Consider the following 13,878-nt stretch of genomic DNA (forward strand, 5'->3'; position numbering starts at 1 on the left):
AAACAACTCCTACTCACACTACTAGAAACAGGAAATTTGCCATCAGCCAGCTCTTTGCCATCTGCCAGCTGATGGCAAAGAACGTCTTTGCCATCTGCTTATAAAAAACAGATGGCAAAGAACTGACAGATGGCAAAGAACATGGTTGCCATCAGCCATTTCTTTGCCATCTTCTAGTGGATGGCAAATAATCTTTGCCATCTGCCAGCAGATGGCAAAGAGGTTCGCAAATCTTGTGGCCGTCAAGAGTGTAACGGCGTAACAGCCCCACCTCTTTGCCATCTGCAAGCAGACGGCAAAGATTCTTTGCCATCTGCTGGCAGATGGCAAAGAGATGGGGTTATTTTTTTCCAGGTAAAAAAACTGTGGGGTTATCCCCTCCTTCTCTCCCCACCCATCCAGGCACCAGACAACGCCCGTCGATGGCGCTCTAGGCTCTCCCGCCGCCACCCTGTCGCCGGCCCCGTCGCTCTCCCACCCTGTCGCCGGCCGCGTCGCTCCCCCGCCCCGTCGCCGGCCCTCCCCGGCCCCGTCGTCATCCCTCCCCCGCCCTGTCGCCGGCCCTCTCCCGCCCCGTCACCGGCCCTCCCCCTCGTCCACGACCCTCCCCGTCGAGGTCCAGGTCCGTGACGGATCCGCCTACGCCGGCGTCTTCCACACCGCCTCCCTCGACGCCGGATACGGTGTGCGCCCCCTCTCCTCCCTCTCTACCGTAGATTTCCTTTGGTCTGGTTCGGGGTTGGTGTCGGGCCCTGGGATCACGCGAATGGCGCTCGGGCCGTGATCCGGCTGCTGGGTGGAGATGGTGGATGCCGCGTGCCTAGTGCCTAGTGACGCGACCTGGTTCATCTATGTTTTTTTCCTGGGATAATGGGTTGTGATCTGCTTGTTCATCGACAGGCCCCGGTCGCCGGGATGCCGCGTTTTGTTAGTATTTCTTGCTGGGGCTACAGCCGAGGGAGATGCATAGTGGACGGCGGCAGAGCGGGTCGGCAGAAGCGTGGTCGGAGGCGGGGTGGTGGTGTGATGGCTGGGCGGCGCGTGCATGTGTTGCCGTGTTGGGGCTGTGGTGGCTTGTGTGTGGTCTCTGCTAGGGAATGAGATATTTAAAGTGAGATGATTAAGAGGTCCGGCGCCTTGAGCTCGCACCCGGCCGTCCCGCGCCGCTAGATCCCTCCGGGTAGCGGCTTCTAGTTGCCTGGCACCGCCCGCTCCTCGACCTCGCGCCCGTTCAGGGGCGCCTCGTGTCGTCGGGTGTTGAGAGCTGCAAGTACCTTAAATATGTCACCACAACCCTTCTCTGTTTCATCCTCATACTACATCATCATACGCCGCCGTTGACTTTGTGCCGAACCCCCGGTTGGCAGGAAATGATTGAACTCGTGATGCTCTTTCTTCCAGCGATTTCGTTTGCAGGTCTGCTCTTCGCTCTTACTATTTACAGTATTTTTTTGTATAGCAGTTAGATATTGGAGGTAGCTGTGTGCTATCTATGGACCATATGGTACTGCTCGGAACAACCTGATTGCGTTGCTCCAAGTGCAATTGAAATTCGAACACACCACATTGCTCGGCTGCATTTTATAATAAACTTTTATTGGAGGAATGAGGTACAGTGGTTATATGTATGGTGATTAAATCAAGTTTTTTTACCTATGCTTCCAGCCTGTAGGTGAATTTGTGTCTATGCTCCGTGGTGTCGAGCTGTAAATCTTCCGATGTTATTTTGTGCCATATGGGCAAACACTAAGTTCTGAGGAAGAGATGTCATATGTGTACCATATGGACAAACACTCTACATTCTAAAGGACGGGCAGAAGGTGCATCCCCTGGGTATGTTTATTTATTTACCATTCATTTTGTTAGACATATCTAAGTGCACTTGAAATGTTGTTGTGTTGAATAGTACAAGTTCTGGAATGAAAGGAAATTTCAGTACTCCATAGGTTTGGTGAACAATTGTCGTTCTTTTTAATGACGGTAGACATTGTTGGACAGGGAAATTCCCTCCTTTGTCATGTTTTCATGTCAGTGACTATTAAAAATAAATTATACTACCATGTTCTATTTTTATATCTATTACACTGTATTGTCCTTGTGATTATAATCACAAATGATAATCTACATAATCCACCATTTGAAACGATTAATAGCTCTTGCCAGAAAAGAGGATGAACATAAAAATATCTTTCTGCAGTTTAGACCTGTTTGCAAGGCCCCTTATGTATACATTACCGATGCAGTACTGTTTATTATCTGTGATTTTTTATTACTATCATTATTCTCTTTTAGTGAGGAGCTTGATAGGAAGAGATCTCAAGCGCGATCTCAAGCGCACGCACTATACGAGGCTTCAGGAGGAAGGATTCTATGCTGTTCTATTATCTCCCCTTCTAGAACAGTTTTAACATGGTCTCTCTGTAGTTCTTTCTGTATATGTACCTTGCATAGGGTATAATTCATGGTGATAATTCCATTATATTTTTATCAATACACCACATCAATCTTATAACTAGCTAGAAGAAACAGCCTACCTCATGCTCCCATTTGAGTCTTGTGTGCAAGCTCATATCATGAAATGATATAAGCATTCTAGATTGAAGGAAGTTGCTGGTCTGATGTCATGTTATACAACTTGTCCTGCTACATTCCTGAAGTGCTAAAAAATGGAAAATAATGCATTTCCTTCTAATTCATATTTTTATTTTTGATTGTACTACGAATGTATATGAGATTATCATATATTTCATAGAACGATCACCCTGGTCGCTGTTTTATTCCTCTGTTTTGTATCGGACCATCGTTGGTCGATCAATTGGGGCAGACAATCATGATTTTCACCTATCGTTTTTTATAACTGCAGATTGTCTTACTTAACCTGGCAACAAAGAGAGGAGGTTGCAAATAAGAACGAAGGGGAATACATGTCTGCATTTTTCCTGACTGAGGTAATCCGTTGATCTTATCATGTTAGTGTTCTTATATGTTACCACTCCCTTGTGTAGATAAGTATTCTGCTTCAGGTATCAAGGAAATTAAATTTTTTGGAGGAAGTGCTTTCTTCAATATCAGATTGCTATAAAGGATGAGATGCTCCACACATTTTGAGAGTTGAGAGGTTAGTTTCTAGCAGAGTTAGTGACGGAACTGAAAACTGTTTCAGCCGAGGTTGAGGATAAATCTTATGCTACCACATGTTTAGAGATTGTGATAAGAACCAAAATATCAAGGTTTAAAAAGTGGATGCTTCGAGTATGATAGATCCTATGTTTCTGTGTTAATCTATTTCAAATATCTTTAATCAGAGTCAAAGCATGACATGTTATGTCTTGGATCATGAGTGAAGTCCAATGTTGACATACATTTAGTGTTTGCTGATGGTTCTAGGTAGAACTGAATTAGGCTAATCAAAGAAGCAGAATTAAGTCAATTAGTTTGTTACTTCCTTAAACCTTCTGAATTGCTTCTTCTTTTCGCACGGTGCCACTGAGTAAGGTATTGTTGTTGGTGGAGTGTGCACTCTTTTCAAATTGGCTGCTAAAAGTTGATGTGTCCAGGATACCCTGGTTGCATAAGGTAAAATAAACGAATGGCATTGCCCTAATACTCGCAGCCAACATGGTCCACCACATGTGGGTCACAAACAATCATGTTGAACCATTGAGCATTTTAATATTTCCATTCAAATTGATTGCGAAGAATGTTGGTGTCAATGGCAGCATTGTTACCGAGAAGGTTTGATCTCATTTACTAATATGAAGTTGATATATTTCTGCATAGATCTAAATAACATAAAAGAAGATGTCGTACCAGGTCCTTTCTAGCTGCAAGCATGCAATCCTTCTGTTCGGTAGTACGAGGACTTAATGGCTGCTGGTATCATCGACCACAATAAAGTTTATAGCCACGTAGCTACCCAACACACTTGCTTGCTTGCCATTCTGAAATGGATACAATTGCGTAGTTAGGGTGATGATGCAACTTGTGGGATCATTTATTCTACCTTTTTTAATTGGGGCTGCATTATATATTTTATAGGTAGAACAACCATTTTTCTTTTGGGAGATTTAGTCTTACTAATTTGGAATAAAAGTGTCCAGATCTAATCTTATTATCACCTTGCATTTTATCCAATGTATATTTGGGATGCCCCATGTCTATTTACATCATTGCTATCTTTTGCCACTTTATCCAATGTATGAATTATCTTATCTTTGGTCCACTTTGCAATTTTAAATGATGTATAATCTGGAAAAAATGCTCTCCGCTCTGTGGGCTCAAGTGAGCTTAAGCTGATCGTCCACTTGCATCTGATGGTAACAGGGTAAGATGTATGCATAACTTCAATTCTTCTCTTGCATCTGCTCGGAACTTACATATTGGTTGTGTGTAAATTCATATCAGAAATCATTTTGCATAAAAACATTGGTTATCGAGGCCAGACACTGATTCTTCATCTGGTTGTTGGATCACAGTGATGTCTCACTTTTTAAAATACAATTTGAACGACATGCTATTTTGTATCCAGTTTTGGCGGCGGTGGTGCTGCTGCTCCTATGATGGTAGACTCGTCTGATTCCCCTAGCTGCATCCATGGTGACGAAGCTCGACCTAGGCTAGAACCCCCTCCAGTGAGCTCCTCAAGTCCTCTTATACCCCTCCTACTTGCTTGTTGGTTCTATGCTCTGCCTTTGTGAGGTGTAATTGTTCAATTTTGTTCATAGTCGAGCATTGGATGATATTGTATTTGTCATGATGTACATGGTTCATGAACTATGCCAACCTTCATCTTTGTTGTACTAGTCATAGTAGGATAATGCAAGTTTTGACAATCCATGCATATTTCTGCATCATAATAATCTTCTTCTTCTAGTCTTCTTCTTCTAACTTTCTTCTTTCCCATTTTACGGATTTGCTTAAGATCACGGAAGCTTGGGTTGATGGAGTGCTTGTATTTAGTTTTTGTTTTGACCTTGTGAAACTTGCTACCTATGGATGAAACTGTGTAATATTGATGAAACTATGTATATGTACGGATGAAACTTGCTACTATTGGTAACATGTGTTGGATATATATGTGTTCATGACTATTGGTAATATGTGTTGAATATGCTATATTGGTCATATAAATATATTTGTGTTTGATTTTGTGTGAAAAGGAACTGATATAAGAAAAATCAAAATTAAATGGGGCAATATAGTCACTTTGCCATCTGCTGGCAGATGGCAAAGAGCTTTGCCATCAGCTGGCAGATGGCAAAGAGGCCATGTGTCATCTACATGTAAAATTTTGGCTGGCCTATTCGGGCTCTTAGCCATCTGCTGGCAGACGGCAAAGCATGCAGCCTTTGCCATCTGCTGGCAAATGGCAAACAGCCTGCAGCCTTTGCCATCTACTGGCAGATGGCAAAGTATGTTGTTAGCCTTCTAACGGGGCTAACCCCGTTAAGAGGCTTTGCCATCTGCCAGCAGATGGCAAAGCCACAAGCTCTTTGCCATCAGCCAGCAGACGGCAAAGAAGCCTTTACCGGCAGGGTTTCAGACGAACTGTTTGCCATCTGCTGGCAGATGGCAAACCTTTGCCATCCGCCGACCATGCCTTTGCCATCTGTCATGGCAGATGGCAAATTCCCTGTTTCCAGTAGTGTCATGCTAGTGGGTTTCATCTATTTACTGTGGCAATGACAGGTCATGCAGAGGAAAGGGGTTCAACTACCGCAGCATGTAATAGTTGAATCATTGTTGTCCTAATGCAGTAAAAGAGAGCAGGAGCAAGAGAGTGGGATAGTATCGGAATGAACAAGGGCGTTTTGCTTGCCTGGCACTTCTAAAGATAGTATAGTTCTTCATCAGTGTCATAGATCACGTCGTCGGAACCACGTCTATCGAGAGGGGGCAAGTTCCGGCAATAGAGAAGGAAACACAATCAATGCAATGCACAATATGATGCATGATCATTACATGGCAATATGAGTGTGTTGGCCTAATGCAACTACAACCAGATTGGTTTGAGTTATTTTGAACCCAAGGTTCAAGTTCAAACTCAAACTATGAATTTATAGAGTGCATTATCATGTTTTGATATAAACAACAGGTTTAAGTAGCTTTAACATGCATGAAACCAGTGCAGATAGATAGATTGGATTTTTCTGATCATTTTTCATATATAAATTATTTCATTTGGAGTTACGGTTGAATTTCTATGATTTTCAAACTTTGCAACATTTTCTGAAATAAATAAATCATTTAAGATTTGTTTCAATTCCAGAAAAGTTATTACTGCGTCAGCATGACGTCACTAGGTCAACTATACTGACCCAGGTCAAACCTGACCATTGGGTTCTGCATGTCGGTGAAACAGGGTCAGCAGCAGAGGCTGACCAGTGGGGCCAGGTCAACGCTGAGGTGGCAACGTCAAACTGACCTATGGGCCACGGGCAATAGCTTAATCTAAGCAGGGGATAAACATGTGATTAGTTCAGGGCGTGGGGCCAATTTGTGAGTGATAGAGGAGGTTAGTTAGCCCCATCATTAGTACTAATGACGGTGCCACGTCGGCAGCCGTCGGGGTTGCTCGCCGGCGAGCACGCATCACGGCGGAGGGCTTAGGGTTCGCGCTATAGGGCACAGATCGACGAGCGGTTTGCGGCTACGGGTTGCTGGTACTTGTGCGCATCCATTGGTAGCATCAGGAGGGTGAGAGGTGGCCTGAGTCGAGCGCAACATCGACTTCGGCATCGACCGGAGTTCGGGATAGCGCGGCCACGGGGCTGCAGCTCACGTTCGAGTGAACGGAGAGCACATGCAGTAGCTACGGGGCAGCAGGAGATCGACCACGTGCTCAGACGTGACGTTGCTCCACCGTAACAACGACGACGAGAAACGTGACGGCCAGAGCTTGCGGCCAGGACGGCGAGGTGAGATAGCGGACGAGCGCGACCAGGGGAGTAGGGGGAAATGACGACGGAGCTCACTGGGGCCGATGCGCAGATCAGTGGGCTCAGGGTTGACCGAAGGGAGGCGAATCGACGAACGGCGTCCGGCGGGTACCGTGGTTGAAGACGACCAGATGGGAGCGATGCTGGGCCTCCGGCGAAGCGTGGCTCGGTGGGGAGGGCGAGGGCGTCGCGACGGAGGTCTTGGGCAGCACGGGGAGGCGAGGAGAGAATGGTGGATGCGGTGGCAGTGAACGGCGGCGACGGGCTCACTCGGGTGGCTGCGGGCGCAAGCACTAGGGGGAGAGGGAGGAACCAGTGAGGGGGAAAGATGCAGGGTGTGTCGCATCGCTCTTGGCGCCCTCCAGCAACAGCGGTGGCAAGCAGAAGGTGGCCGCGCATGTGGGGGCATGTGGAGGCCATGCGCCCCTGCTTACTGGCGTGAGGTAGGGGATGACTCGCATCTCCAGTGGGCTGGGCTGCTATAGTAACGGGCTGGCCAGGTAAGTCACTCTCTCTGTGGTTTTTTTTCTATTTTAGTTTCTGTTTTCTATTTTTTTGTAGTATGTGTTGATTTGGTTCAAAGACCAAACCACTTTCATAAATCCTGAAATTGTTTGTGGGTGCAAACCATATTATTACAGGGCCCCACCTCAAGTTTCAGAATTTTTAGAGCAATAAATATATTTATAGGATTTATTTGCTCCAACTCAAATAGGTATTGTGTTAATTCAAATACCAAAAATGTCCTGGAAAAAAATGCATCATCTCTGGATATGGTTTTCACCCTTTTCCATAAATCATGAACATTTTTGCAAACCAATTTGGGTTCATTGAAAATATTTTTAAGTTGAACCTATTATCATTGTTTGGGTGCTAGGGGTTTGATCATCCCCCATTTCAAGTTTAAAAGAAATTTAGACATGATGCAGCAACCAAGCTAGTCCAAGTGCATAGCAAAGCTAGGGATGTTACAGATAAATACTAAAGGGACTAACGGATGCCTTAATTACTCCGTTTTTTCGAGAAAAACCTTGGTGGGGCTATTATTGACTTGGACGTGGGGTTTGGGGGCCAAAGGCCTACTATTATACTGGGTCTTACTCGCATGACCTGCCTGACATGCTCTACCGTAGCCGCCGCTGTATCATATGGTTTCGCACCATTCCAGATCTTAGCACGACCACACAATTCTTCTCCAGCCCTCCTTCCAGCGTGCATCGCGAGAAGGGACAACAGTCCTCCGAACCCTGCCTTTCGTGATCCTGTACAGGAGAGGGGCAATCAGGTTTTTGGGGAGCACACTCCTGTGACTGCTGCCAGCGATGACTTCCTCAACGACAGCCTTCTTCCCCGACCTCGCTAACCTCTTCATCAAAGACGTGACTGACAACATCAAGCACAAAGGTTCTGCTCCCGCTGTATAGTATGTGATTCTGTCCTCCTGGTTTAGTACGCATCATTACTTTGATGGTTCCAATTGTCGTCATGATCTATTTACTGCTGATTCAGATTAAATCTCATAGTAAATTGCTCAAATATTCAACAACCCAATCCAAAAACCTGATTATAGGCAATTTGCTCCGAGTGGTTTTGCTGCGCTTTTGAAGCCGCCTACTTTTAAGGGGGTGCAATATAAAAGGTGGCGCACAAGAGCAGTATATTGGTTTCAGATCATGTATTGCTATGATGCCACTAAGGGTAAGCCTGAGGGCGATCTTAGTCCTACACAGCAGGAAGCTTTTGAGAACATGGATACCTCTTCAAAGCCGCCCTGCTGAGTGTTCTTGATGTCAGGACCCCGACTCGATGCCACATAGATCTAGCATGTAACACTTCATATCACTTTGCGGCCTCACGCACGGTATTCCCACGGGTGTCGCCTTACCTTTACCCGGGACCGTTTGCGCCTTTTGGCACACGTATATGACAGTGTCGCTAGCATCCATATGATAAGGAGCCCGGGCTGACATGGCTAGTCATAAACCCAAAGTGGCACAAACTTACAGGGACAGGCATCCATGACCCAGCATCGAACGTGTCGGTCATCAGCGAGTGAATCCAGGCTGTAGCACTGGGCTAGCAGGACTCCGGTGAACCGGGCTGTAGCGGGCTAACAGGACTCTGGTATTCATCGCGTGACATTTCCCCGAAGGGACAGACACAGGAACGAAGAAGGACACATGCCGGCTAGCCTAAGTGTTCCGGAGCAGTAGCAAGCTACCATGGCTCGGTGGAAACACTAGGAGACATTTCCCGGTAAGAGAGGCTACTAGGAATAAACAACTAGATAGTCAGATCCCACACATACCAAGCATTTTAATAACATACACACAATATGCTCGATATGTGCAAACACAACATGGCATCACAACATGACTCTATGACTCAAGTAATTTAATCAATAGGCTCCGAGGAGCGAGATATTACAAACATGGGTCTCATGACCCAACAATCAGAGCATACAAGTCAAAGCACAAGCGGAAGCTATCATGTCTGAGTACAGACATCTATAAATGAAAAAGGCTGAGAAGCCTGACTATCTACCAGATCCTGCCGAGGGCACAAGATCGTAGCTGAGGTAACAAGCTAAACGTCGAAGTCCACGTGGAACTACTAGTGAGACTGAAGTCTCTCTGCAAAACATAAAATAGGCAAACGTGAGTACAAATGTACCCAGCAAGACTTACATCAGATCTATCTACACATGCATCATTATCAACAAAGGGGATGGTGGAGTTTGACTGCAGCAAGCCAGCTTTGACTCGGTGGCTATCCTGAACTACGACTGCAAGTAACTCTTTTGAGGTGGCGCACACGAGTCCACATATTCACCATATCAATACACCACTATGGATCCGCCCCCGTCTCCCTACGAGAACGCCATCCATAGCACTCACGCTTATCTTGCGTATTTTAGAGTATCCACTTTCACTTGTCTATGAACTGATATAAGCAACCCAGAAGTCCTTTTCCGCGGACACGGCTATTCGAATAGATGATGATAACCCTGCAGGGGTGTACTTCTTCATACATGTTTCCACCACTTAGCGTCTGCACACGACATGTGCTCGGCAGACTTCAAGCGAAAGCCGACGTGGGTGTAGACCACGACCTACCTAAACACTTAAGCCTCTAGTCCAGGTTTATCGCCTATTCAGGTTCCATCCGCAGGGAGTCCGGCCGAGGTTTCCCATACGGCCCCGAACGATGTGAACAGGGTTCCCGAGATACCTAACGGGTATTCGGTACACCCGGCCACGTACCTACCGCATCACAGCCCACCCCTACGGTCAGCGCTGTCCACGGCCTCCAGTAGGCTACAAACACCAGAAACTACTTGCAACTCTTGGACAGAGAGCTAGGGTGAATAAGAAGTCGAGCGGGGTCATATTTCAGGGCCCAATGCATGGTAGTAGCTGAATCATGGATCACAAACACAGAACTCAGTTCCTGAGGACGGCTGCAATGAGACAACCCACCATGTACTCCTACATGGCCTCTCACCGCTACCTTTACCAAATCGTATTCACACACTTAGCTCTCACACAGTAGGACAGGTTCACACGCCTCTGATTCATCCCCGATGAATCAGACCTGACTCAACTCTAAGCAGTAGCAGGCATGACAAGCAAGCATGAATGAGTAGGCACAACAGGGCTCAAACAACTCCTACTCATGCTAGTGGGTTTCATCTATTTACTGTGGCAATGACAGGTCATGCAAAGGATAAGGGGGTTCAGCTACCGCAGCAAGTAACAGATGAATCGGTGTTGTCCTAATGCAGTAAAAGAGAGCAGAAGCGAGAGAGTGGGATTGTATCGGAATGAACAAGGGGGTTTTGCTTGCCTGGCACTTCTGAAGATAACATTGAGTCTTCATCAGTGTCAACGATCACATCATCGGTATCACGTCTATTGAGAGGGGACAAATACCGGCAAATACAGAAAAACACGATCAATGCAATGCACAATATGATGCATGCTATGACATGGCAATATGAATGTGTTTTGGGCTAATGCACCTAAAACCAGATTAAATGAAGTTGGTTTGAATATAAAATTCAAATTCAAACTCCATATGTGATTATTCAAATGCCATTTATATGATTTGTGCTAAACAGCATCTATAAGTTGTTCTAACATGCATGAAAATGGTACAGATGGATTCCTTGAATTTTTCTGATAATTTTTCATATATAATTTATTTCATTTGGAGTTACGGTTAATTTTCTATGATTTATTGAAGTTTATACAATTTTCTGGAATTATAAATCATTTCCTAATTTATTTAATTCCAGAATACTTTACTGCGTCAGCATGACGTCGGCATGACGTCAGCAAGTCAACAGGGCCGGTCAGGGTCAAACCTGACGTGTGGGGTCCACACGTCAGTGACACAGTGCTGGCTGGAGTCACAGACATGTGGGGCCGGTCAAAGGCCACGTCAGCGAGGTCAACGCCGACGCGTGGGGCCACTGCAATTAGATTAAACTTAATCTATTTTAGTTAGCCGGTTAGTTAGGCCGTGGGGCCCGGCTGTCAGTGGCTCTGGGGGTTAGTTAGTGGGGTCATTAGCGCTAATGACGACGCCACGTCAGATACGCCGGCGATGAGTCGCCGGTGACCACAGAACACGGCGGGGCACGCCGGACTTGCGCTAGAGGCGTCAGTTTGGCGCGCTGAGGGCACCAGGGGATGGCCCTTGCTCCCGCGCATCCAGAGGACCGAGTGGGAGGTCGTGGGGTCGACGGAGCTCGTCGGAACGGAGCTCGCGGCGGCGCCGGAGTTCGGTGAGTGCGGGGCTGGCGCTGTGGTGCGCGGGAGGGCGAGTTAGGATAGGCGTTAGACTCCTGGTGGCTTCCTGAGTGCGGTGACACGCTCCGAGACGAGCTCAAGCGGCTGTAGTGACGGCGGTGACGAGGTCAGCGGCGGCCGGAGTTCGGCCGCGGCGGAGCTATGGCCTAGAGCTCGCAAACGCGAGGGGAGAGAGAGGGGTTCTGCACGGAGGCTCACCGCGGAGCTGTAGGGAGGGTTAGTGGGCTCGGGGGCGGCCGAAGTGCAGCGAATCGACGGCGACGACCTCCGGTGGCCGAGGAGGGGAACGGCGACGTGGGCGGCGATGCAGGGCGTCCGGGGCCTCGTGGCTTGGTGGAGAGGAAGAGGGGGTCGAGGCGGAGCCTCTGGGCTAGTCGGGGGAGCGAGGGAGGCCCGGCGGCCATGGCTACGGCGAGCGGCGCTCTCAGGTGCGTTCGGTGACGAGAGGGAGGGAGAACAGAGGAGGAGGAGGGGGTCCAGAGAGAGAGAGGCGGTCGAGGGGGGTCGAGGCCGTCTCCGTGGCGTCGCGAGGGGGTCGGGGAGGCTGCCACGGCGAAGCAGGAGGTGGCCGGCGTCGGCGCGCGTGCGTCCAGCACGCAGCTGCTTCGTGCGCTGGCACGGGAAGAAGACAGGAGAAGGGGGCCAGGTGGGCTGGGCCGCTAGGGGAGGGGGAACTGGGCCGACTCTGGTGGCTGCGCGGGTAAGGCCAGGTAGGCTTGCTCTTTTTTTATTTTTTTTGTTCTGTTTGTTTTATTTAATTTATTTTGCCACTGTTTTGAATTAAAATAATAATTCAAACAATGCCAAAGCTCCTCTGAATATTTTATATTGCTAGATGGACTTTTCCAAAAGCTTATAAAATATTTCAGGGGGTATTTGAAATTATATTCTATTTATATGAATATAATTCAAATTCAAATAGCTAATGATTTAAATCCAAAGTCCCAAAAATAATCCCTTAAAAATGTTCAATATTTTGGTTGGGACCAGAATCCTTACCAAAAATTATCAAACATTTAAAAAGAGCATTTTGAAGCAATGAATGAGATTTCTAGGGTTTTTGCCCCTCTTTTATTTAAGTTTTTGAGGCTTTCAAAATTCCCTCAGTTCAAATTTTCAGAATTTAAACATGATGCACACATGAGCTAGCCTAGAGCATTACCAGAGGCTAGGGATGTGACAACTCACCCCCACTAAACAAGAATCTCGTCTCGAGATTCAAGCATAGGGTAAGGTGAAGGGGAAACGCAACTAGTATAATCTTCACGATCCAGGTTGCACTTCATAGGAACGTTGATTCGATCACCATCATCGTCTTGAAGTCTTGCTCTGAGAATTCCTGTCAACATGACATGGAGGGAAGAAGGAGACTCTAGAAGGGTCGATCTCCTCGAAGATCGAACAACTCACGGAATGAGACATAACAATATCTCTCGAGCTGAGAGACGAAGCACAGATCCGAAGAAATGGAGTAAGACAAATGACGAGGGTTCACTAGATAGACAACAATTCCACACTTAAAAAGGTGGTAAACGATTGTCAATGTAGCGAGGAGTTAAGTTGTCATGACACCATAATGATGCACCTTAGGGAAGGTGACTCATAGAAATATCCCCTTAAGTGGCAAAAAGAATTACCTTTGATTCAAAGATCATTGAAACTCTTTATACCAGCTTAAGGCAAATCATAATCGATCATTTAGAGGGGTTCGGTAGAATGGCATACTCAAACTTGGATGATGTGGATTACCTTGTTGAAGACAACGTAATGGATGAATTTTGCTTATCACCGGAAATGGAAGAGACCCATGGTAGAATGGCACATTGGCGGTGCAAGCTAGGAACAAAATGCAAATGCTAGGAATGATTCTGGTAACTGGGGAAGAACCCAACAATAAAGAGTGAATTCACTGGTTGAAAAGGTCATAACATTGCCGAGGAAACTGAGAGGAATCCTAGTTAGAGCCGATGGTAACACGTAGCGCTTGTACGTGCTTTCAAGAACTTGAGCATTTCCACAATCATCAAGGTTTTACCAACATCCGTGTCAAGGATCCTGGCAACACAACTTGCTACCATGATGAATGATGATGGATGATGCAGATGCAAAGGAAGATAACATCATCT

At 46.6% G+C, this 13,878-nt stretch overlaps 1 long non-coding RNA gene across 8 annotated transcripts; it reads left to right on the forward strand.

Annotated features, from left to right (window-relative positions):
* Window positions 1–391: 391 nt before the first annotated feature.
* LOC123110948 (uncharacterized) lies at window positions 392–4,853 on the forward strand. Of its 8 annotated transcripts, XR_006453875.1 has the most exons (5): window positions 392–683; window positions 1,368–1,416; window positions 1,666–1,833; window positions 2,864–2,948; window positions 3,024–4,853. It is a non-coding gene; the product is annotated as an uncharacterized lncRNA (long non-coding RNA). The 8 variants fall into 8 exon arrangements; XR_006453870.1 differs by having other exon boundaries at window positions 392–1,833; window positions 3,024–4,324; window positions 4,529–4,853; XR_006453877.1 differs by having other exon boundaries at window positions 392–1,416; window positions 2,293–2,948.
* Window positions 4,854–13,878: the final 9,025 nt, after the last annotated feature.

This window comes from Triticum aestivum, chromosome 5B (assembly GCF_018294505.1).
Source record: "Triticum aestivum cultivar Chinese Spring chromosome 5B, IWGSC CS RefSeq v2.1, whole genome shotgun sequence".
Taxonomy (NCBI): domain Eukaryota; kingdom Viridiplantae; phylum Streptophyta; class Magnoliopsida; order Poales; family Poaceae; genus Triticum; species Triticum aestivum.